At 42.9% G+C, this 23971-nt stretch overlaps 1 pseudogene; it reads left to right on the forward strand.

The window, feature by feature from the left end:
* The window catches only part of LOC115458261, a 42926-nt pseudogene extending 19167 nt beyond the window's left edge, over nt 1-23759 (forward strand).
* The last annotated feature ends 212 nt before the right edge of the window (nt 23760-23971 follow it).

Raw genomic sequence — 23971 nt, forward strand, 5'->3', positions numbered from 1 at the left:
AAGATTTATGTGGGTCAAACTAGTAGAAAATTGTATGTCCGCCTTATAGAACATAAAAGTGTTATCTCCACTAAGAAGACTACATCGCCGCTGGCAGTACATTGTAATGAAATGTCTCATGATTTTACCACACTTAGATGTGTAGTTTTACAACAAGCAGATTGGCACATGCAGGGGGAAGAAGCCAGTTTATGGCTTTTATGAAAAGAACAACAGTGGATCTTTCGATTAAATTCAATGAGTCCAGGAGGTTTAAATGGAAAGATAGAATGGATGCATTTTCTATGATAAAGTAATGAATGTCAAGAGGTGTTCTCCCTTAAGAAAGTGGGCAGGTTCTTTGTAACCGAAATGCCTAGGATTGGATAGTGATGGGAGCGTGTGACGTCAGAGTGAATACTCATAAGACCGCCATGTTTTGAAAATCTCTGCCCTTCATGCTACCGTCGGCAAGAATGAACGGAGAGTAAGCCAAGGTAGAAGTAAAAAGATTATTTTACTAGAAAGGATTTAAGGATTAACAATGTTCTCTCCTTTTGCATAGGAAATGCCATTAAAGAACCGGGTGAATTTTATACGGCTGTGGTCCTGAAGCAGCGAAATGTGAAACGGGACCGTTGACCACAGTTACACCACGGTCAGAAAGGAGAAAGCCTGTAACTCGCCAAAGTTAAGTTGAACTGTTATATACAGCATATTTGGCACAGTGGCTTTTTTGAACATTTAGAAAAATTATTTTCAAGAAATTTTTCATAATAATAATAATAATAAGAGGAGTTGGCTTGATTGAAACGCCCATGATGATGAAGTATAGCCTTTGTCCATATATAAAAAATTGTTGGGAGGGGCTTTTTCTTGAGGCGATTTCCTCCTCATACTAGATAAACTTTGACTTTTCGGAGAGCTGAGTTCTATATTTATAAGATTTATCTTTAAATATCGACATAACCGGTTCACTTAAAACTGATTAAAAATAAATCATCATTGAATATTGGGGCCGACCGTGGGAGTTAGTCAGGCTCCCTCCCCTGGTCTGAATATCGGCCCCAGTGTGCTTGCTTTGATAGTTGACTTTTTTAGTAGACTACCTTACTACATTTTTGAGTCACCTTTGAGATTATTGCTTCAGAAAAATTGTGCATTGTAATTTCTTGTTTTTTTACACTTGTTAGCGATCTTTCGCAAACTGAAGCAAAACAAAACTTCTACTTTTGAGGGCTTCTTCTTAGCTGAGTGATCACTTCAATAACATGGCTGCCTGCTTCAGTTGAAAATTATGTGTAGCACCAAACAGTAGCAACAAGAGCTAAAACAAATAAAAGATCAACAGCTCCTTTGTTTCTGCTTTATTTTAATCACAGATCAGTTATGGAGCAATGGATCTGCTCTTCAATAACCGTATGGAGTTCCCGTTCCTTTATCGCACTGTACCGAATGATCAGTCTCAGTATCAGGGTTTGATTCAGCTCCTGATCCTCTTCAAATGGAACTGGGTAGGCATTCTCACCTCAGACAATGATCAAGAGGCTGTGAAGAACTGAAGAGGGAGATTATCAGGAGTGGAAACTGTATAGCTTTTGTGGAAGTGATACCCGATGTTTATGCCCTTCCAAAACAAGAGGGTATAAGACTTGAACGGATTATTAACATGGTCAACAACTCTTTGGCCAATGTGGTTGTTCTCTACAGCACTAATAGATTCTTCTCAGCAAAATTCTGCACATACCCACTTTTACGTAAAATTGTCAATAAAGTGTGGATCATCTCTGCTGCCACTGCTTCCCTTACAAACATAAATATCCCAGACACGATTTCAGCTTGCATCCCATTCAATGGTTCTCTAGCATTACCATTGCTAAAGGAGAGATCCCAGGTTTCAAAGATTCCTGTACAATATCCACCCATCCACATTCCCAGAACCCTCTTTCCTGCAGCCTCTCTGGGAGCATGCATTTAAATGTGATCCATTGTCCAATTTATCCAAATGCACAGGCCAGGAGATGCTGGTCTAACATCTCACGTATTCAGTTTGATGTGGATAATTTTCATTTCACTTATAGTCTCTACACCTCAGTCTACGCCATGGCTTATGCTTTGCACAACATGTACACAGCCAAGAGTCAAACTGGGGGAGATATTAAACTGGAATTCCAGCCATGGCAGGTAAATGCTCCCAACTGTGTTTGAATAAATATTTTTCTGTACTGTAATATTCCTTGTGTCTGCTTTAGTAAGACTTATTCCCTGTTTCATCACTTTGAAGATAAAGTTTAGCAAATAAGGCACATTTTTTGTAATATAGTAGATGTTCAAGATTCAGATTGAAGAACAAAACTAGCTTGAGTAAAATAAAACCACATAAAACCCAATTATATTCCTCCTCTTAAATCAGATGAAGTTGGGGTGAATAAGAAGAAAAGTAAGAAAGGAATTATTTCTAGAAAGGCTAGCAAATTATTCAGATTACACCAAAAGGGCATTGCATTTTATGTCTAATAGATATCAATATAGATTTATGGACAGTGTGACACCTTTGGGGAGTGAGTGGTGCCACCAGGTGATGAGGGCTTGTACAATAACCCTGGACACACCTGGATAGTTGGAATTCCCTGGGAATTATGGCAGGCCCATGATAGTTAAAGGACAAATATGTCATTTGGGAGGTTACTGAATAAAGCTAAAAGTCTTAATTTGCACCTAAAAATAGACTGGGTCCAAAAGTAGGCTGGGATTAGGGAAGGGAATTCTTCTTAGCCGTGATTGCTTGTTCAGAGGGGATTTCCAAAGGTTAAGTTTAAAAATCCTCACCTAGTAAAGCGACATGAGAATGCTCATGGGAAAACCTGGAAGGTATGTTTCTGACAGCTGGGAAGAGGGGAAGCTAAGCTACCAACCATTGTGCTAAATTGAAGCCCTGGGGAGGAGTTACTAGGTCCTCTGGGATATGTAGTTGCCAGGAACCCCAATAAGAGAGGGCAATCCCTCTGAACTAGCTTTGGAGCAGCCACAGCAGAGAAAATGCCTCAGCTGAAGTGTACCAAGTACATAAGTACATAAGTATTGCCACACTGGGACAGACAAACAGGCTTATTTTTGAAAGAGAAGGACGCCCATCTTTCGACACAAATTGCAAGATGGGCGTCCTTCTCACAAGGTCGCCTAAATCAGCATAATCGAAAGACGATTTTGGGCGTCCTCAACTGCTTTCCATCAAAGGGACGACCAAATTTCACGGGGGGCGTGTCTGAGGCGTAGCGAAGGCTGGACTGGGGCATGCCTAACACCTGGGCATCCTCGACCGATAATGGAAAAAAGAAGGGCGTCCCTGACAAACACTTGGACGACTTTACCTGGTCCTTTTTTTCTTATGACCAAGCCACAAAATGGTGCCCTAAATGACCAGATGACCACCGAAGGGAATCAGGGATGATCTCCCCTTACTCCCCCAGTGGTCACTAACCCCCTCCCACCCTCAAAAAAAATTGTTTAAATATTTTTTCCAGCCTCTATGCCAGCCTCAAATATCATACTCAGGTCCATCGCAGCAGTATGCAGGTGTTACGTCCCTCACTTGTACGACGCTCCTCCCAGCTAGGACGAGGATCGGTCTTGGGAAGGTCTGTTTCGGTTTCCTAAGTCTGGCAGCCGTCATCTGACTTGGAGCAATGGTACAGCCATCTTGGATAGATCATATCCCAGGAAGCCATCTTGGACTAACGAGGACAGGAAAGAAGCCCATATTTGGTCCTTAGAGCTCTGCTGATGGGGGCAGCCATCTTGGTTCAGCTGCACATGTTTAGCCTAATTCCTCCTCTACTTAAGGCACTGCCTCCAGCCCTTCGGTGCTGCGGCTTCTGCTGCATAGAGGTCGTGGTCCACATCCGTGTTCCTTGTTGGTTATCCTGTTTCCAGTGTTTTCGGTGTTCCAGACCTTGGCTTGTCTCCTGACCTCGCGTTGTGTTGCTGCCTGCCTCTGACCCTGGACTGTGTTTCGACTATTCTCAGCTCTACTGCTTTCCTGGCTCTTGGACTGTGTCTGTTGGATACCTGTCTGGTCGGTGGTCCTGCAACCCCACCGGTTCTGGAAGTCCTGCCAGCCGCTTGAACCCAGGGGCTCAACTCCTGGGGAATAGTGGCTAAGTGCAGGTGAAGCTAGGGGTTGTCTGGCTGCCTGACCGAGTGCGGTGCACTCCATCTTCGCCGTGCTCAGTCGGGTCACAAGGGCTCACATCTCCAGTCATAACAGCAGGTCCCTGGAGCAGTTTTAGTGGATGCAGTGCACTTCAGGTAGGCGGACCCAGGCCCATCCCCCCAACGTGTTACACTTGTGGTGGTAAATGTGAGCCCTTCAAAACACACCAGAAACCCTCTATACCCACATGTAGGTGCCCCTCTTCACCCCTAAGGGCTATGGTAGTGGTGTACAGTTGTGGGTAGTGGGGTTTGGGGGCTCAGCACATAAGGTAAGGGAGCTATGCACCTGGGAGCAATTTCTAAAGTCCACTGCAGTGCCCCCTAGGGTGCCTAGTTGGTGTCTTGGCATGTTAGGGGGACCAGTGCACTACGAATGCTGGCTCCTTCCATGACCAAAGGGCTTGGATTTGGTCATTTCTGAGATGGGTGTCCTTGGTTTCCATTATCGCCGAAAATCGGGGACGACCATCTCTAAGGTCGACCTAAATTTCGTGATTTGGGCATCTCCGACCGTATTATCAAATTGAAAGATGGACGCCCATCTTGTTTCGATAATGTGGGTTTTTCCGCCCCTTCGCCGGAACATCCTGTGAGGACATCCTCAGGAAAACTTGGGCGCCCCTTTCGATTATGCCCCTCCAAAGGTCCATCAAGTCCAGCATCCTGTTTCCAACAGTGGCCAATCCAGGTCACAAATACCTGGCAAGATCCCGAAAAAGTTCAATACATTTTATACTGCTTATCCCAGAAATAGCAGTGGATTTTCCCCAAGTTAAGTTAATAATGATCTAGGGACTTTTCCTTTAGGAAGCCGTCCAGACCATTTTTAAACCCCACTAAGCTAACCACCTTTACCACATTTATGGCAACGAATTCCAGAGTTTAATTATACGTTGAGTAAAGAAATATTTTCTCCAATTCATATTCAATTTACTACTTTGTAGCTTCATCGCATGCCCCCTAGTACTAGCATTTTTGGAAAGAGTAAACAAATGATTTACGTCTACCCATTCCACTCCACTCATTATTTTATAGACCTCTATCAAATCTCCCCTCCGCCGTCTTTTCTCCAAGCTGAAGAACCCTAGACACATCAGCCTTTCATCATAGGGAAGTCGTCCTATACACTTAATCACTTTAGTCGCCCTTCTCTGTACCTTTTCTAATTCCACTATATCTTTTTTGAGATGCGGCAACCAGAATTGAACACAATATTCGAGGTGCTGTCGTACCATGGACCGATACAAAGGTATTATAACATCCTCACTTTTGTTTTCCATTCCTTTCCTAATAATACCTAACATTCTATTTGCTTTCTTAGCTGCCACAGCATACTGAGCAGAGGGTTTCAACGTATCATCAACAACGACATCAACCTTATATTACGTAGCCTCTTTTCCACATTCACCACTTTGCACTTTCTCACATTAAACGTCATCTGCCATTTAGACGCCCAGTCTCCCAGTCTCGTTAGGTCCTCTTTTTTCACAATCCTCACGCGATTTAACAACTTTGAATAACTTTGTGTTGTCAGCAAATTTAATTACCTCACTAGTTACTCCCATCTCTAGATCATTTATAAATATGTTAAAAAGCAGCGGTCCCAGCACAGATCCCTGGGGAACCCCACTAACTACCCTTCTCTATTGAAAATATTGACCATTTAACCATATTCTCTGTTTTATATCCTTTAACCAGTTTTTAATCCACAATAGGACACTACCTCCTATTCCATTACTCTCCAATTTCTTCTGGAGTCTTTCATGAGGTACTTTGTCAAACATCTTTTGAAAATCCAGATACACAATATCAACCAGCTCGCCTTTATCCACATGTTTGTTCACCCCTTCAAAGAAATGTAATAGATTGATGAGGCAAGATTTCCCTTCACTAATTCCATATTGACTTTGTCTCATTAATACATGCTTTTGAATATGCTCTGTAATTTTGTTCTTTATAATAGTCTCTACCATTTTGCTCTGCACCGATGTCAGGCTCACCGGTCTATAATTTCCCAGACCCCCTCTAGAACCTTTTTTTAAATATCGGCATTACATGGGCTACCCTCCAATCAACCGGTACCACACTCGATTTTAAAGATAAATTACATATTATTAACAATAGTGCCAACAGTTTATTTTTCAATTCTACCTGTACTCTAGGATGAATACCATCCAGTCCAGATTTGTTACTCTTCAATTTGTCAACTTGCCCTATTATATCCTCTAGTTTTTAAGAGATTTCATTCAGTTTCTCCGACTCGTCAGCTTTGAATACCATTTCTGGCACTAGTATCTCTCCCAAATCTTCCTCGGTAAAGACCAAAGCAAAGAATTCATGTAATCTTTGTCTTCCCTGATCGCACCTTTTACCCCTAGGTCATCTAGTGGTCCGAATGATTCTTTCTCCGGCTTCTTGCTTTTAATATACCTAAAAAAAATGTTATTATCAGGTTCATTTTCGAAAGAGAAGGACGCCCATCTTTCGACACAAATCGGGAGATGGGCGTCCTTCTCGCAAGGTCGTCCAAATCGGCATAATCGAAAGCCGATTTTTTTTTTTTTACATCCTCGACTGCTTTCCATCACCGGGATGACCAAAGTTCACGGTGTCAGCAGGGTAGCGAAGGCGGAACTAGGGTGTGATTAGGAGATGGTCGTCCTCAGCTGATAATAGAAAAAAGAAGGACGTCCCTGACGAGCACATGGACGACTTTACTTGGTCCATTTTTTTCACGACCAAGCCTCAAAAAGGTGCCCAAACTGACCAGATGACCACCGGAGAGAATCAGGGATGACCTCCCCTTACTCCCCCAGTGGTCACTAACCCCCTCCCACCATAAAAATCAAGTTTAAAAATACTTTTTGCCAGCCTCAAATGCCATACTCAGGTCCATCACAGCAGTATACAGGTCCCTGGAGCAATTGTAGTGGGTGCAGTGTACTTCATGCAGGCGGACCTGGGGAGGTTGGGTGGCTCAGCACCCAAGGTAAGGGAGCTATGCACCTGGGAGCAATTTCTGAAGTCCACTGCAGTGCCCACTAGGGTGCCCAGTTGGTGTCCTAGTATGTGAGGGGGACCAGTGCACCACGAATGCTGGTTCCTCCCACAACCAAATGGCTTGGATTTGGACGTTTTTGAGATAGATGTCTTTGGTTTCCATTATAGCTGAAAACCGAGGACGACCATCTCAAAAACGACCTAAGGATGACCATCTCTAAGGTTGACCTAAATGTCAAGATTTGGGCGTCCCTGACCGTATTATCGAAACGAAAGATGGACGTCTATCTTGTTTCGATAATATGCATTGCCCCGCCCCTTTACGGGGCCGTCCTGTGAGGGCGCCCTGTTTGATTATGCCCCTCTATGTGTTTTTGCCTTCAGTGCAATCTTGTTTTTCAAAGTCCCTCTTTGCCTTCCTTATCAGCACTTTGCATTTGACTTGACATTCCTTATGCTGCTTCTTATTATTTTCAGTCGGATCCTTCTTCCATTTTCTGAAGGATTGTCTTTTAGCTCTAATAGCTTCCTTCACCTCACTTTTTAACCATGCCGGCTTTCGTTTGGTCTTCCTCCCTCCTTTTTTAATACATGGAATATATTTGGTCTGGGCTTCTAGGATGGTAATTTTAAAGAGCATCCATGCCTGATGTAGATTTTTAACCCTCGCAGCTGCTCCTCTAAGTTTTATTTTCACTGTTCTTCTCATTTTATCATAGTCTCTGTTTTGAAAGTTAAACACTAACATATTGGATTTCCTGTTTATACTTACTCCAAAGCTAATATCAAATCTGATCATATTATGATCACTGTTATCAAGTGGCCACATCACTATTACATTCTGCACCAGATCATGCACTCCACTAAGGACTAGGTCTAGAATTTTTTCTTGTTGGCTCCCATACCAGCTGCTCCATAAAACAATCCTTGATTTTGTCAAGGAATTTTACCTCCCTAGCATGCCCTGATGTTACATTTACCCAGTCAATATCAGGGTAATTAAAATCACCCATTAATATCGTGTTGCCTAGTTTGTTAGCCTCCCTAATTTCTGATAACATTTCTACATCTGTCTGCTCATCCTGGCCAGGCAGACGGTAGTACACTCCTATCACTATCCTTTTCCCCTTTACACATGGAATTTCAATCCACGTGTGCGCCCACGGGAGAAAGACGCCCATCTCCTGATTTGGGTCGCCATATAGGCGTTTTTCTCTTTCGATTATAAGCAGGAATATAAACCATTACAGTAGTCCAATGTAGACAGGATCATTGCTTGAGTCAGAATTGAAAAATGTTTGACCTCAAAAAAGGAACAAATTTTCCTAAGACAATACAGTTTATAATAAGTGAATTTAACAACTGTGTCAAAGATAGAGATATAGCCAAATAAATGCCAAGTATCTTTAAAATATTATCAACCTTCAATATAAGCCCATCAGGAAAAGAAAAGAGAAATCTTTTGACCTATATGATCTAGCCAGAGTAACTTAGGGCCTCTTTTACCAAACCAACTAGCGATTCCCATGTGGCAATGCCAGCGAAGCCCATTCAAAGTGAATGGACTTTGTCAGCATTGCTGCACCAGGATTGTCACAAGACTGGTCTACGCTGCTAATGAACGGCCCTCTGTAAAAAGAACGCAGAGCAAATCCACAATAAGAAGGGAATTGTGGATTTGCACTATGTACTCTTTACAGATAAGTGCTTTTTGATTTAGGTCTGGATTTATGGACTATTTTGAAATTTTGAAACCTTTGGGCATTTCTTCCTGTCTATGAGGGTCTTTTTAGTGTGTTAGAATCTCAGGGGCCCTTTTACAAAGTGCTGGTAAGCCCAACGCGGGCTTATCGCTCGTTCTTCCGGGACTACCGCCGACCTAACATGGCCACTGGCAGTAGTCGCCCCGAGCACATGCCTTTTTCAGGGGAAAAAAAGAAACCCCGGAAATGGCTTGCATGGTGGCAGAAGTCGGGCTTGGCTTGGCTTGAACAGGATTCAGGATTCTCAAACAGGCTTGGCTGGAACAGGATTCAGGATTCTGGGACAGGATTCAGGATTCTCAGACAGGCTTGGCTAGACTGAAGCTGAAGAGAAACAGGGCAAGCGTAAGCAGGAATGGAACTGAAGCTGAAGACAACCAGGGCAGACACAAGCAGGAAGGAAACTGAAGCTGAAGACAACCAGGGCAGACACAAGCAGGAAGGAAACTGAAGCTGAAGACAACCAGGGCAGACACAAGCAGGAAGGGAACTGAAACTGAAGACAACCAGGGCAGACACAAGCAGGAAGGAAACTGAAGCTGAAGACAACCAGGGCAGACACAAGCAGGAAGGGAACTGAAGCTGAAGACAACCAGGGCAGACACAAGCAGGAAGGGAACTGAAGCTGAAGTCAACCAGGGCAGACACAAGCAGGAAGGGAACTGAAACTGAAGACAACCAGGGCAGACACAAACAGGATAGAACAGATGCTGAAGGCTTAAAAGACAAGAACTGGCAGGGCAGGAACAGCAACAAACACACGCAGACGAAACCACCTCGGAAGACCTCTGTTGCAAAGGCAAGCCTGAAAGTTCCCAAGTGCTTAATAAAGGCAATTACAGATGAGGTCACAGGTGAGACTTGGCAGCAGGAACACCAGAGCAAGATTGGAGTGCTGGAACACCAGGACTGGAATGAACTCTGAAACATCTCTAGGAAACAGGAAGAAGACAGTCCACAGCAGCCATAGGGCCCAGCCACCAGGAGGCGAGGTGAGTTCAGGCATGACATACAGTCACAACCGTGACATCACCGCATGGGCATTTTTTTTTGGCTTTTACTGGCTGCGGGAAAATGCCCTGGCACTTAGGAAAAATGACCCCCACCTCTAGCGCAGGGCCCTTTTTTCCACAGCTTCATAAAAGTATCCCTCAGTGTTTTTATTTATTAATTTGCGTACATTTCTGATGATGGTGTGGTGTGATCACAATGGTTCACCTGCAGTATGTTAACGGTTGCTATAGGGCTGTTCATTTGCAGGTTAGACCAGTATTGTGACATTTACCCTATCCCTTATTTGTTTAGAGGGTGGAGGAAGGGACACTGAGGGGTTTCCCAAATCAAAAAATATTTAATGTTAGACATTATGTTTTGATATTTATTAAAACTGGGATTCTTACACCGTATAAGGTTACTTTTTGTTCTGATAATATTTTAATTACTACATGACCATTTAATGCCTCCTGCAAAAGAACCCATTTTTACCCATGGTAGTAAAAGGTGACCTCAACGCACAGCAATCCCACGCACCAATGTCACCGAAGGCCACCTTTTATCGCTACTTGGTTAAAGGGCCCCAAAATGAACATTCCCATAAATGACACTAGAAATGACACAAAATGAAAATTTTATGTCTTTCCTTCCCTACTTTTTAGTGGTAACTCAGTAAGAGGTATATACAGGTACAATAGACATTTCCTTGAATTGGCAAAAGTTTGGGTCTAGTAAGTATTAATGTCAATTCTCAAGTTTCAACTCTTTACTTATATAACAATTTTCTACCATTTCTTTCCATTTGTAGCTCAACCAATACATTAAGGAAGTTCACTTCAAAATTCATGACGGACCTGAGGTTTTCTTTGATGGCAAAGGAAATGTGCCAGCTTACTTTGACATTGTGAACTTGATCCTGCTCCCTGATGGATCCTTAGGCAACATCAAAGTTGGAAGCTTCAATCAATCAGCTCCAGAGGGCCAGAAGCTCTCTGTCAACCAAAGTGCCATCTTGTGGAATCCACACTTTAATCAGGCATGGCAATATCTTTTTTTTTTTTTTTTTTAGACTATCCAGCTTATAATCGAAAGAGAAAAAAAACCTATATTGCGACCCAAATCGGGAGATGGGCATCTTTCTCCCGTGGGCGCCCAAATCGGTATAATCGAAAGCCGATTTTGGGCGTTTCCAACTGCAATCCGTCGCGGAAACGGGTAAAGTTGATGGGGGCGTGTTGGAGGCGTGGTGAAGGTGGAACTGGGGTGTGGTTATCAGCCGAGGAGAGATGGGTGTCTTTAGCTGATAATCGGAAAAAAAAGGCGTTTTTACCGCGATTTTGGGTCACTTTTTTTGGACCCTTTTTTTTCATCAACAGGTCCCAAAAAAGTGCCCCAACTGACCAGATGACCACTGAAGGGAATCAGGGATGACCTCCCCGGACTCCCCCAGTGGTCACTAACCCCCTCCCACCAAAAAAAACCCACTTTACAAACTTTTTTCCAGCCTCTATGCCAGCCTCAAATGCCGTACCCACCTCCATGACAGCAGAATGTGTTCGATCCTCTCACAGCCTTTCCCTGGGTCAGATGTGGCTCTCGGGTGCTCTACAGGGTCACATCAGCATTGCATTGTGGTGGGTGTAGGGTATTGGGCTCCGTGATTTCATTAGCTTGTGTTACAGTCTCACGATGTTGGTAGTTGGTAGGCTCTTCTCCCATGGTGCTTTTCCCCCTGCCTACTGGGTCAGAGTGTGCCCTGTTGTGTTTCCTGTTGTAGTCCATGCGATAGTGGCCATTTTTGTAAGCCAGTTTTAGTTCCCTTTCCTGTGTTAGCCATGTTACAGAACTTAGTTCTTACCTTGAATGTGGCTGAAAGAGGGCATTGTACAGCATTTTGCCAGCTCTGACCTACTGCTAATCTCAGTACCAGGGAGACTCGTTGCCAGTGGGGCACAACCTCTGATCTGCAGTTAACTGTGAGTAAAGGCGGTTATTCCAATAAAGGACGTTTTCGGAGAGATTAGTCTTCAGGTGTCAACTGGTGTGCCAATGTTATACAGAGCAAAAAGTCCTAGAGGCCTGCGTGTATGCAGGTCCCTGGAGCACTTTTAGTGGGTACCGCAGTGCACTTCAGCCAGGTGGACCCAGGCCCATCCCCCCCTACCTGTAACAATTGTGCTGGTAAATGGGAGGCCTGCAAAACCCACTGTACCCACATGTAGGTGCCCCCTTCACCCCTAAGAGCTATGGTAATCTTGTAAATTTGTGGGTAGTGGGTTTTGGGGGAGGGGGGTTGGGGGCTCAGCACCCGTGGTAAGGGAGCTATGCATGTGGGAGCATTGTCTGAAGTCCACCGCACTGACCTCTAGGGTGCCCAGTTGGTGTCCTGGCATGTCATGGGGGCGAGTGTACTACGAATCCTGGCCCCTCCCACGACCAAATGGCTCGGATTAGGACGTTTTTGAGCTGGGCGTTTTTAGTTTCCATTATCGCTAAACAAAACAAACGCCCAGCTCAAAAACGTCCATTTTTTCGAAAATACGGTTCGGCCCGCCCCTTCACGGACCCGTTCTCGGAGATAAACGCCCATGGAGATAGGCGTTTCCATTCGATTATGCCCCTCCACGGGGCTCATTTTCAAAAGAGAAAAATGTCCAAAAAGTGGCATAAATCTGCATTTGGATGCTTTTCTCACAAAAACATCCATAATGGTATTTTCAAAACCAATTTTTAAACATTTTTCTATGAGGTCCATCAGAAGTGCATTCAAATCACAAGGGGGTGAGTCAGGGGCGTGTTAAGGGTGGGATCTGAGTGTCCCTAACACTTAGACAGTTTTCTGCGATAATGGAACAAAACAAAAATGTCCAGGGCTAAAGGTTGAACGTTTTGGTCTAGACCTGTTAATAAGCCACAAAAAAAGTGCCCTAAATAACAAGACGACCACTGCAGGAATAAAGAAATGATACCCCCTTACTCCTTCAGTGGTCACTGACCTCCCACCCCACAATGATGTAAATGAAACAGTACATACCAGCCTCTATGACAGCTTCAGATGTTATGGCCAGTTCTATTAGAGCAGCAAACAGGTCCCTGGAATAGCCTAGTGATCAGTGCAGAGCACTGTAGAGAAGGTGACCCAGCCCATAATCCACTCTATTACACTTGTGATGGAAAGTGTCATCCCCCCCCCCCCCCCCCCCCACACACACACACACAAAAAACCTGCAGCCATTAGGGCTATAGTAGTGGTGTATAATTGGGTACAGCACTACTATAGGTTTTTCAGGGGTTACTGTAGGTTTTTCATGGGTTTTGAAAGGCTTACCATATAATACTAGGACTAGGGGGCATGCGATGAAGCTACAATGTAGTAAATTTAAAACGAATCGGAGAAAATGTTTCTTCACTCAGTGTGTAATTAAACTCTGGAATTCGTTGCCAGAGAATGTGGTAAAGGCGGTTAGCTTAGCGGAGTTTAAAAAAGGTTTATACGGCTTCCTAAAGGAAAAGTCCATAGACGGTTATTAAATGGACTTGGGGAAATTCCACTATTTCTGGGATAAGCAGTATAAAATGTTTTGTACATTTTTGGGATCTTGCCGGGTATTTGTGACCTGGATTGGCCACTGTTGGAAACAGGATGTTGAGCTCGATGGACCTTTGGTCTTTCCCAGTATGGCAATACTTATATGTACTAACTATGAGTTGTGTACCTGGGACCTTTTATGTGAAGTCTACTGCAGTGCCCCCTAGGGTGACCCAGTGCTCTGGGTCACAGACTGGGATGCCTGTGTGGCCAGTCTACTAGGAAAGCTGGCTCCTCCTACATCTCAATGGCTTGATTTTATGCATTTTTCACTTGGATATTGTTGTTTTGAAAATGGTCCAAAAAGATGGATGCACTAAGCACAACACCATCTAGGAAATGGTCACATTCAAAGAGAAAAGATAGACGTTTTTCTGGTTTGAAAATGGTTATTTTCACTACTTGATTTTTGGACGTTCTCAGCAAAACGTCAAAAGTTGAATTTACAAGATGGCGCTGTGAATAGACGCACCTGTGTTTGCTCCTGGAGGCTGCTGTGTTTGTGAGTTTCTCTCGGTGCCTCTGTAGCCTCGTTAACTATGGGGAAGCGGAGGGGGAAGGTAAAGGAATTTCCCTCGGTTCCTGTGACCTCCTCGACGTTGAAACAAACAACCCTGCAATTCCCCAGGCAGCAACCAGGTCCTCAGGGAACTTCGACCCCCACTGCAGCTCTCGGCCCTTCAGAGTCGATTGAGAGTGGAAACGGGGCTTCCTTGAGCCCTGTGGAGCGAATTGCACCTCCCCAGCCTGGAAGAGAGTTGCTGGCTGTTCAAACAGAGACAGACGCCGAAGTGGCTCAGCTGGCCCTGTCTGAGGGTGTGACTGCAGCAACCGAGTTAGATTCTCAACTTCGGGAAACATTACTACAACAGGCTTCAAAGGTATTGCCTCAAGCTATTGTTTCCAAGTTAGCTCGGGCTGATAGTCTATCTCAATCTCCTCCTGTGGCTAGTGGAGTGATTAGACCAGCAATTGTGACGCTAGAGTCACTATGGGACATGGTTTACAATATCCAAACCTCTATGCAAACTACTTTAAAGCAGAATTCTTCTGATATTGAAGTTCTTTCTGAGGCTGCCCTGCTTCAAGCACAAGTGACTGCACAGCAAACCCAGAAATTGGAACGTGTGGATATCAAAATTCAAGAAATGGGATCTATAGAAACAGCTTTGGTTAAAGACAATAATTTCCTACATAAACGACTTGAATACCTTGAAAATCAGACTAAAAGACTTAACCATAGGTTTCTTAATTTTCCCAAATCACCGTTAATTTCTCCTTTGGAGATGGTCAAAAAATATTTGGTGGACATCCTGGGAATGGACAAGGATTCACTCCCTCCCATTACACGGGCTTATTACATCGGGAGTACTGGAGTGGTGGTGGGAAACCCCCCCGTAATAGGGGAGGGAATGAATCTTACCTCATTCCTAGAAAGCTCATTAGAAATAGTTACTCAGAGGTTAACTCTGCTTGCCACTTTTGCGTTGGAGCCTGATAGGAACGCCATACTACGGCTTTCGTTGAGACACTTAGAAAATCTGTTTTTGGGCTCAAAGGTCCGTATCTTTCCAGATCTCTCACGGCCTACACAGATGAGACGAAGGGCCTTTTTGGAACTTCGCCCCAGGGTGGTGGCATTGGGAGCAAATTTTGTTTTGCGATTTCCTTGTTTTTGTAATGTGATGCTTGAGGGTAAACATTTTCAGTTTGTAGATCCAAAACAGTTGAAAGAGTTTATTGATGCAAGAGTTGATGTGAATATAGTAAACCTTCCCTAATTTAGCAGGCTGGGGTCTGAACCAGAGGAAGCATCTACTGATTATTAATTTTTGTATTTCTTTTTCTTTTTTTAATTTCCTTAATCTTGGAATTAAATTTCTTTAACTTGTGGACAAATGGGCTGTAAAGATATATACTTATCATTTTTGTTTCCTAATGTTAAATAATGCCGATTGCATATTCACTTTAAGTGGTGATATATTGGAAAATTTAAATAATTAAATAAAATAAAATAAAATAAAAAAGTTGAATTTAGACGTCATATCAAAAATGCTCCTTCATGTATTGCATCCTATGAAAACAAGCAGGAAGTGGAGGAGAATGACAAACATGATGCAAATCAGAACTAGTTAGACAAAGCTGGCAATACAATTGTCCTTGAAGGGGGGGTCATTTTAATAAAGGACTTTTCATCTGTAAGCACAGTTGAACATGCATAAAAGAACTTTTCATAAAATTACCCTGAAGTTGAGGTGTGTATGGTGATTCCATTCCAGCAATTTAGTGCTCCCTCCTTGAAAGGACACAGCAGAGTGCCTTCTTTTTATTTATTTATTTATTTTATTGCATTTGTATCCCACATTTTCCCACCTATTTGCAGTCTCAATGTGGCTTACAATATTACAACATGACAGGCATCAATCATCATAAGTAAACAAATGAATTACATAAAGAAATAGATGTAACATAGAAGGGTAAAATCTATACAGACATCAGAAAACAGACAAACTGTCAAGAAGTAGTAATGTTATACAGTTCTTATAATTGATTAATTATGATAAGCCTGATTAAAGAGATAAGTTTTTAGTTTTTTTCGAAAGTTGGTTAAGTCATAAATAGTTTTCAGATCAAGTGGTAATGCATTCCACAACTGAGTGCCAATGTAGGAAAAGCAGGATGCATGTACTAGTTTATATTTTAGACCTTTACAACTAGAGAAATGAAGTCTCAGGAATGTGCGAGCTGATCTTTTGGCGTTCCTGGGTGGCAAATCAATGAGGTCTGACATATAAGCCGGGGCATTTCCATGGATGACTTTATGAATCAGAGTGCAAATTTTGAACTTAGTGCGTTCCTTAACGGGAAGCCAATGAAGCTTTTCTCTAAGGGGTTTTGCACTTTCATATTTGGTCTTACCAAATATGAGTCTAGCTGCAGTGTTCTGGGCTGTCTGAAGTTTCTTGATGATATACTCTTTACAACCAGCATACAACGCATTACAGTAGTCCAGATGACTCAGTACCCTGGATTGTACCATGATGCAAAAAGTATCTCTTGGGAAGAAAGGTTTTAGTCTTCTTAGTTTCCACATTGACTGAAACATTTTGGCTTCTACTCTTTGCAATAATCTCCTGCTTCTCCTGTGGATGAAGTTCTCATACCTTATGAATTGGTCCGCCCTAAAAACCCACTTGATTTTACAGGATTTCCCCTTATCAGTGGGATCCTGGGGCTTGCGTTGTGGCTAAATGATAGAGACACCCATATATTCCTATGGACACCTCTAGCGTTAGCACGCGCTAAAAATGCTAGCAGGCCTGTAGCACGGCTCAGTAAACAGGGCCCTTAATTTTATCACTTCTTTATTAGCATAATGTGATCTACCAGTCTTCAAATTAATATCTGAGTGGTTTACAAAACCTTGTGTAAGAATCAAAAGATTGCTAGATAGGATGTTTATTACTCAAACAAGAAGAAAAAAATGGGCCACAGAAGGAAGGGAAAGTATATTTTACAACAGTTTAATTTGAGGTCTAATATATAACTTAAAGCCACAAGAGACAATGATCATCTTGAAATTCATTAATATGCAAGAACCTTTTTGCCAAAGTTTTAAAACAGATCACAGGTCATTTTAAAAAGCTGTGTTTTTATACCTGCTTTGAATTTCTTGTATGAATTTTCCTGTTGGACCTCTATGGAAAGTGCATTCTAAAATGAGGGGGCTAAATAACAAAAAGTGGTATTCCTAGATGTATCCAATCTTAGGAGCCCTTTTACAAAGCTGTAGTAAAAAGTGTATTCTGTAACAAAGTACGCTGATCATCTAACACGTGCAGGCAAAAAACTACTACTACTACTTATCATTTCTTTAGTGCTACTAGATGTACGCAGTGTGGTTATGGGTAGGGAAATGGGCATTTCGTGGGTGTTCTGAAATGTACATGTGTAGTTACAGAATATGGCCCAGTGTGCCTAAATCTATGCACTGGGATTTACACCACATTTTCATTGGTATAAATGGAGTCGTGTAGTTTTAAGTGCTGAGATATCAACTAAGCATATTCTATAGACCGCGTCTAAATCTAGATGCTACTTATAGAATATGCTTAGTCAGCATTGATTTCAGCACAGATATTTTAGGTGCTATATATAGAATCTCCCCCATAACCTTTATAGAATAAGGCCCTAAACGCAAAGAGGGGCATAATCAAACAGGGCACCCCAGTTTTCATGAGGGCGTCCTTGCAGGACAGCCCCGCGAAGGGGCAGGGAAACTCGTATAATCAAAACAAGATGGACGTCCAGCTTTCATTTCTATAATATGGTTGGGGACGCCAAAATCTCAACATTTAGGTCGACCTTAGAGATGGTCGTCCCTGGTTTTCAGCCATAATGGAAACCGAGGACGTCCATCTCAAAAATGAGCAAATCCAAGCCCTTTGGTCATGGGAGGAGCCAGAATTCATAGTGCACTGGTCCCCCTGACATGCCAGGACACCAACCGGGCACCCTAGGGGGCACTGCAGTGGACTTCACAAATTGCTCCCAGGTGCATAGCTCCCTTACCTTGTGTGCTGAGCCCACCAAACCCCCCCAAACCCACTTCCCACAACTGTACACCACTACCATAGCCCTAAGGGGTGAAGGGGGCACCTACATGTGGGTACAGTGGGTTTCGGGTGGGTTTTGGAGGGCTCACATTTACCACCACAAGTGTAACAGGGTAGGGGGGGATGGGCCTGGGTCCGCCTGCCTGAAGTGCATTGCACCCACTAAAACTGCTCCAGAGACCTGCATACTGCTGTCATAGAGCTGGGTATGACATTTGAGGCTGGCATAGAGGCTGGCAAAAAAAAAAAAATTAAGGTGTTTTTTAGAGTGTGAGGGGGTTGGTGACCACTGGGGAGTAAGAGGAGGTCATCCCCAATTTCCTCCAGTGGTCATCTGGTCAGCACTCTTTTGAGGCTTGGTCGCAAGAAAAAAATGGACCAAGTAAAGTCGGCCAAGTGCTCGTCAGGGACACCCTTCTTTTTTCCATTATCAGTCGAGGACACCCATCTCTTAATCATGCCCCAGTCCCGCCTTCGCTACGGTGCCGACATGCCCCCATGAACTTTGGTCGTCCGCGCGACGGAAAGCAGTCGAGGGCACCCAAAAATCAGCTTTCGGAAGATGGACGCCATTCTCTTTCGAAAATAAGCCTGATAGACACCCATAGGAGCATAATGGGCATCTTAGCGTTTAGTGAACGATAATTTTTAACGCATGCTAAAAATCTTTGCGTGACTTTGTAAAAGGGGCCCTAAGTGCATAAGTTATAGAATAATGTAAGCTATATACAACATCTGCTCTACTTACACATCATCAGTTATACCAGGTGAATGGCTGGGATTAATGTTAGGTGCACAATGGTGGTTTAGGGTAGTATTCTATACCAGCATCTTGGCGCCCAAATGCCATTATAGAATTGGTGCTCAGCATGCACCATTGGGGCACCGAATATGTGGCACCCAGTTATAGATTTGTCACTAGAGTGTATAATGTGTCTTTTGCATATCAACTGTAGTGGTTGTGTGGTAACTTGGGTATGCCTTGTTTTATTGTTATTAATGGGGAAATTGTAATGATTGGCCATTGTTAGAAGCAGGATACTGGGCTAGATGGACCATTGGTCTGACCCATTATGACTATTCTTTTATTCTTATGTAATATAACACTATTTCTCTCATTCTTCCTCTCTTCAGACTCCCCGCTCTGTGTGCTCTGACAGCTGTGTTCCTGGGTACAGAAAAAGTCTTCCTCCTGGGAACATGGGTTGCTGCTTTGACTGTGTCCCTTGCTCTGAAGGAGAATTCTCCAACACATTGGGTAGACAAAATACACCATATCATTTCAAAAATATGGAATACCTACAGTGATCAAGTCAATGTACATAAACACAGGCACACATTCTCACACGCAACAACTATCCAGAATTGAGCTATCAATTGAGGCCTGTCATCAGCAAAAATGTTTTTTACGAGTATACGCCTTTTCATTCTTTCAGAAGCACACCCCAGGTATAGGACATGTTAAGAGTCTTCAGGGGCTACAGTGATCGTGGTGCCTCTGCAGCATCAAAAAGGAATTTTTGAAGAAGGTCCCAGGAAGCGCTGAGAGACCTTTGACCCAGGGATCACTTTCTGGGTTCAATTTTCATACATAGAACTGACACCTCAGTCCAGATGTTTGCTCTAAATCAAATAAAGGTGACTTTACTCTTTAAATATCAAGGCAGGCAAAATGGTTGGTATAATATAGACTGGAATACCAGGAGTCTTGGAGAGAGGTGGCTTTGAAAAACAACCTTGGAGCAGGTGAGGGCACCCCAAACCTGAGGCTCATGGCAGTCACATGGTCTTTTTGGCTGTACAGAAGTGGGCTGTTCTCATTCAACAAGGAAGTAACCCAGCATGAGGTTTTTCCCTTGAGATGCTAGCAAATGAAGCCCACCTTGGGCTATTCTGTAAAACTCTCCCTCCTGTGGTTATGCCAGGAATCACTTGAAACACTTCATAAGGAATGTTTCTAAAGCAAAGCTCTCAAGTTATCCATTTGCAGGATCAATATTTTTTTTTAGCCCATCCTAGTTTTAAAATTGCACCGCAAAGATGTATAAGATTTATAATCCCTGATTCTTCCCATTGAAATGCATGCTGCAGTTTCCATAATACAACATGATAGGGTTGTCAATCAGCCAGGACTGTTCTAAAATATCCTTCTTTCAAATGGACAATTTGGCAGCTCTGCTGATGCTTTTGGGTGCTATCAGTCTTTTCAGAGAAAAGCTCAGAAAGTTCTTGAAAGGTTACAAGAAGTTTCCGGGCAAAAGAGTTAAGAGCAGTCTTTATTTTCTTTAATATAGTTTCCTAGAAGTTCTGAAATGGGCAACCAGGATATGGAATAAGCTTGGTAAAAGTCTCCGATAGTATAATAGTAATGGTAAATTTCACACAATTCAGGATTATAGTTCCAAGAATTCAGTAGGGAAAATTTTTTAACAAGGGTTTCAGAATACTTTTCCCAGAACTTACTGCTAGGAACATGGCAAAATGAAAGTCTTTGGAGAGTCTGGAGAAGTTCAAGGAGGGAGACTGTAGACCAATCCTAGATGTATGACAACCACAGTGTAGTGCATTATGGGTACTGCAATACTGTTCTAAATGGGTAGAATCAGGACCTACAAATCCCCAATGTATGTTGAAAATCAGATCTTTCCAAAAATTCTCCTTCCTGGAATTCGATAACTTGGCATCTCTGTTTAATCTGCTATGAATACTCAAATTTAACTGAGTCCTTCTATCAGCTTTTTTTATTTAGGTGATTGGGCAATCTATCAATACCTTTACTTTAGCTGGTTCATCTAGAAAGTCCCTAGTCAGGGTGTAGACAGCTAATAGACAAAGGATTATCAGGCTTATATACTAGATAGCACCAAGACAAGAACTAGGGTTGCTCAACTTAAGTTTTATTATCATCGTGCATCCAACACAAAAGGGCAAACAAGGATTACTAAAAGGAAAAAAGCTTAACAAGAAGCTGGAATCCTGAGGCATCAGGAAGCAAGGCAAAACTGAAACCAAATACATAGCTGGACAAGAAAACCAGACTGAAGTAGCAGCAAACAAGCCAAGAGGTGGGCAAAAAATATCCAAGCCTGTCATCTGGGGCGATTAGGAAAGTGGAAATAAGATTACCATAAATGCAAGACAGCCAAAAAGGCAGAAAAACGTCTTCTGGAAGACAGCGCTTTCCAACACAATGGTCACTAGTTTGAGGCTGGCTCATGCCTAGCATCTATTAACATTACTGGAAAACAATTGAACTATATATATTTGGGGGGGGGGGGGGGAGTCCTAGTTTGTTCAAGTTAGAAATGACATGGGTGAAGATTTATTTCCCATGTAACATCAAATAAATGCACATCTCTAATCATTTCCCCTGTGGGAGGCAAGGATACAAAAGTACAAGCAGAGTTTGCATATGCAAAGCCAGGTATTACATTTGGAAAGTGAAAAAGAAACTCTGTTGGGTCAATATTCAAACCTGACAGTATGTTTTTGAACATTGCTAAATTACTAAATATTTATATAGTCAACTGGACCCTTCATGTAGCACCATAGGGTGAGTCATTAGAATAGATCTTCTGCCAGACCTGTTCCTATGGTCTATTCCAGATGATATTTAACATGTGGAGTATTTAATCCTTTACTGATCAGGCCTGGGACCATAGATGGAATGCAGGCAAAAACTTAGGAACATTTCTACAGCAGAGAGGACCAGACAGAAGGAAGGAAGCCTGAGTCTTCCAGCATCCTGTAAGATAAATTCACCAGCAAATGAATTAGAAATAAAGAAAAAACTCTACAGAAGCCCTAAAAGCATGATTAAACAGAAAAGCTGATGCACAGAGAATAACATACCTTTGAATTTGTATTGAATTTTCATATAGCAATAATATTGTATGTCTAAACTAGTCTTGCCCTTTTCTTAAAATACCTAGATAGATCGTATGCAAATGTTTAAACAGTAAGATTTAATACGTACTATCTTCCATAGATGCAGAGAACTGTATGAAGTGCCCTGAAGATCAATGGCCGAGTGAGAAGAAGGATCAGTGTCTCCTCAGAGTTGTAGAATTCCTGTCCTATGATGATCCTTTGGGAACAGCTTTGGCTTCCATTGCTATTCTCTTCTCCATCATCACAGCTATAATACTTGGATTCTTTATTAAATATCGAGACACTCCTATTGTGAGGGCCAATAACCGGGATCTCAGTTACATCCTCCTCATCTCCCTTTTTCTGTCTTTCCTCTGCTCCATGTTATTTATTGGCCCTGCTGGAAGAGTGACCTGTCTGCTTCGACAAGTGTCTTTTGGGATTATTTTTACAATTGCAGTTTCTTCAGTGCTGGCAAAAACTATCACGGTTCTCTTTGCCTTCAAAGCCACTAAGCCAAGCAGCAGGTTAAACAAGTGGGTTGGGACCAGAGTCTCCACCTACCTAGTCTTTCTCTGTTCCTTGGGTGAAATTGTTTTATGCACTACATGGCTGCTTATTTCTCCTCCATTCCCAGGCTATGACACACAGTCTGAAAAAGGGAAAATAATTTTACAGTGTAATGAAGGATCCACCACTGCATTTTATAGTGTGATTGGATACATTGGTTTTTTGGCTCTTCTGAGTTTTATTGTGGCTTTCCTGGTTAGGAAGTTACCTGACAGTTTCAATGAGGCTCAGCATATCACTTTCAGTATGCTGTTATTCTGCAGTGTCTGGGTGTCCTTTATCCCAGCATATCAGAGTACCAAAGGCAAATACATGGTGGCTGTAGAGATTTTTGCCATTCTGGCTTCCAGTGCTGGACTACTGGGCTGTATATTTTTCCCTAAGTGCTACATTATTCTGCTGAGGCCTGAGCTGAACACAAGGGATCATTTAATTGGGAAAAAGACTTCAAAACAAAGCTAAATTGTAAAGACACTGAGCCTGATATTCAGAGCGATTTAAGTAGGCCAGATAGGCTCCAGCCTGCTTAAATCGCACTGAGCCACCCAACTGCTGATATTCAGCGGCACTAAACTGGGTAGTGCCACTGAATATAGTCTCTGATTGCTCACAAAAAAGTGGGTAGGTCAGGGGCTGTTCAAGGGGTGGCAGTAGGGTGGAGCCCAAGGTAATCAGGGTGCCGGCTTTATTCAGTGCTGGCACCTGTATCACTCAGTGGCCTAATTTAGGACAGCTGAAACGCTGTCCTAAATTAAGTCAGAGATGCAGATGCTGGCAGTGAATATCATGCTGGCAAAGCCCCCTCTTTCCCTGCCCTCTCCCCAAGTCTATGGCAAGAAACTAGGCCCCACAAGGCTTACCTATATCCCTGGTGGTCCAGCAGTGGTCACTAGGGGCAGAAGCACAGTCCCCTCACTCCTGTCCTTTGCTGTGCCCTTCCAAAATGGCTGCTGTGACCTCTTGTGGCAGCTCACTGTACTTTCTGTAGTTTGGGAAATTATTGCTCGGCATGGAGAAGGGGGGGTAAATCATTCCATAACTGCGGGGCCAGAAAGAAAAACAAAGAATGCCTGGTAGACTCCAAATAAGCACAATGAGGCAGAGGTAATACCAGGCGGTGAGAATCAAAAAAACCATAGAGAAGTACAGTAATATATTGTTCCTGATTGAAACCTAACAAGAAACGGGAGTTATTGTAGGCTGAAAAACAGAGGGGAACAGATTAGATGTAGTATTTTGCAGCATCTGCATGCCCTTAATATGACACTAGGCTACTCCAGCATGTATATTGTTGCAATAATCAATACATTTTATTTTTGTTACATTTGTACCCCGCGCTTTCCCACTCATGGCAGGCAATGGAGAGTTAAGTGACT

The sequence above is a fragment of the Microcaecilia unicolor genome, chromosome 14, assembly GCF_901765095.1.
Source record: "Microcaecilia unicolor chromosome 14, aMicUni1.1, whole genome shotgun sequence".
Taxonomy (NCBI): Eukaryota; Metazoa; Chordata; class Amphibia; order Gymnophiona; family Siphonopidae; genus Microcaecilia; species Microcaecilia unicolor.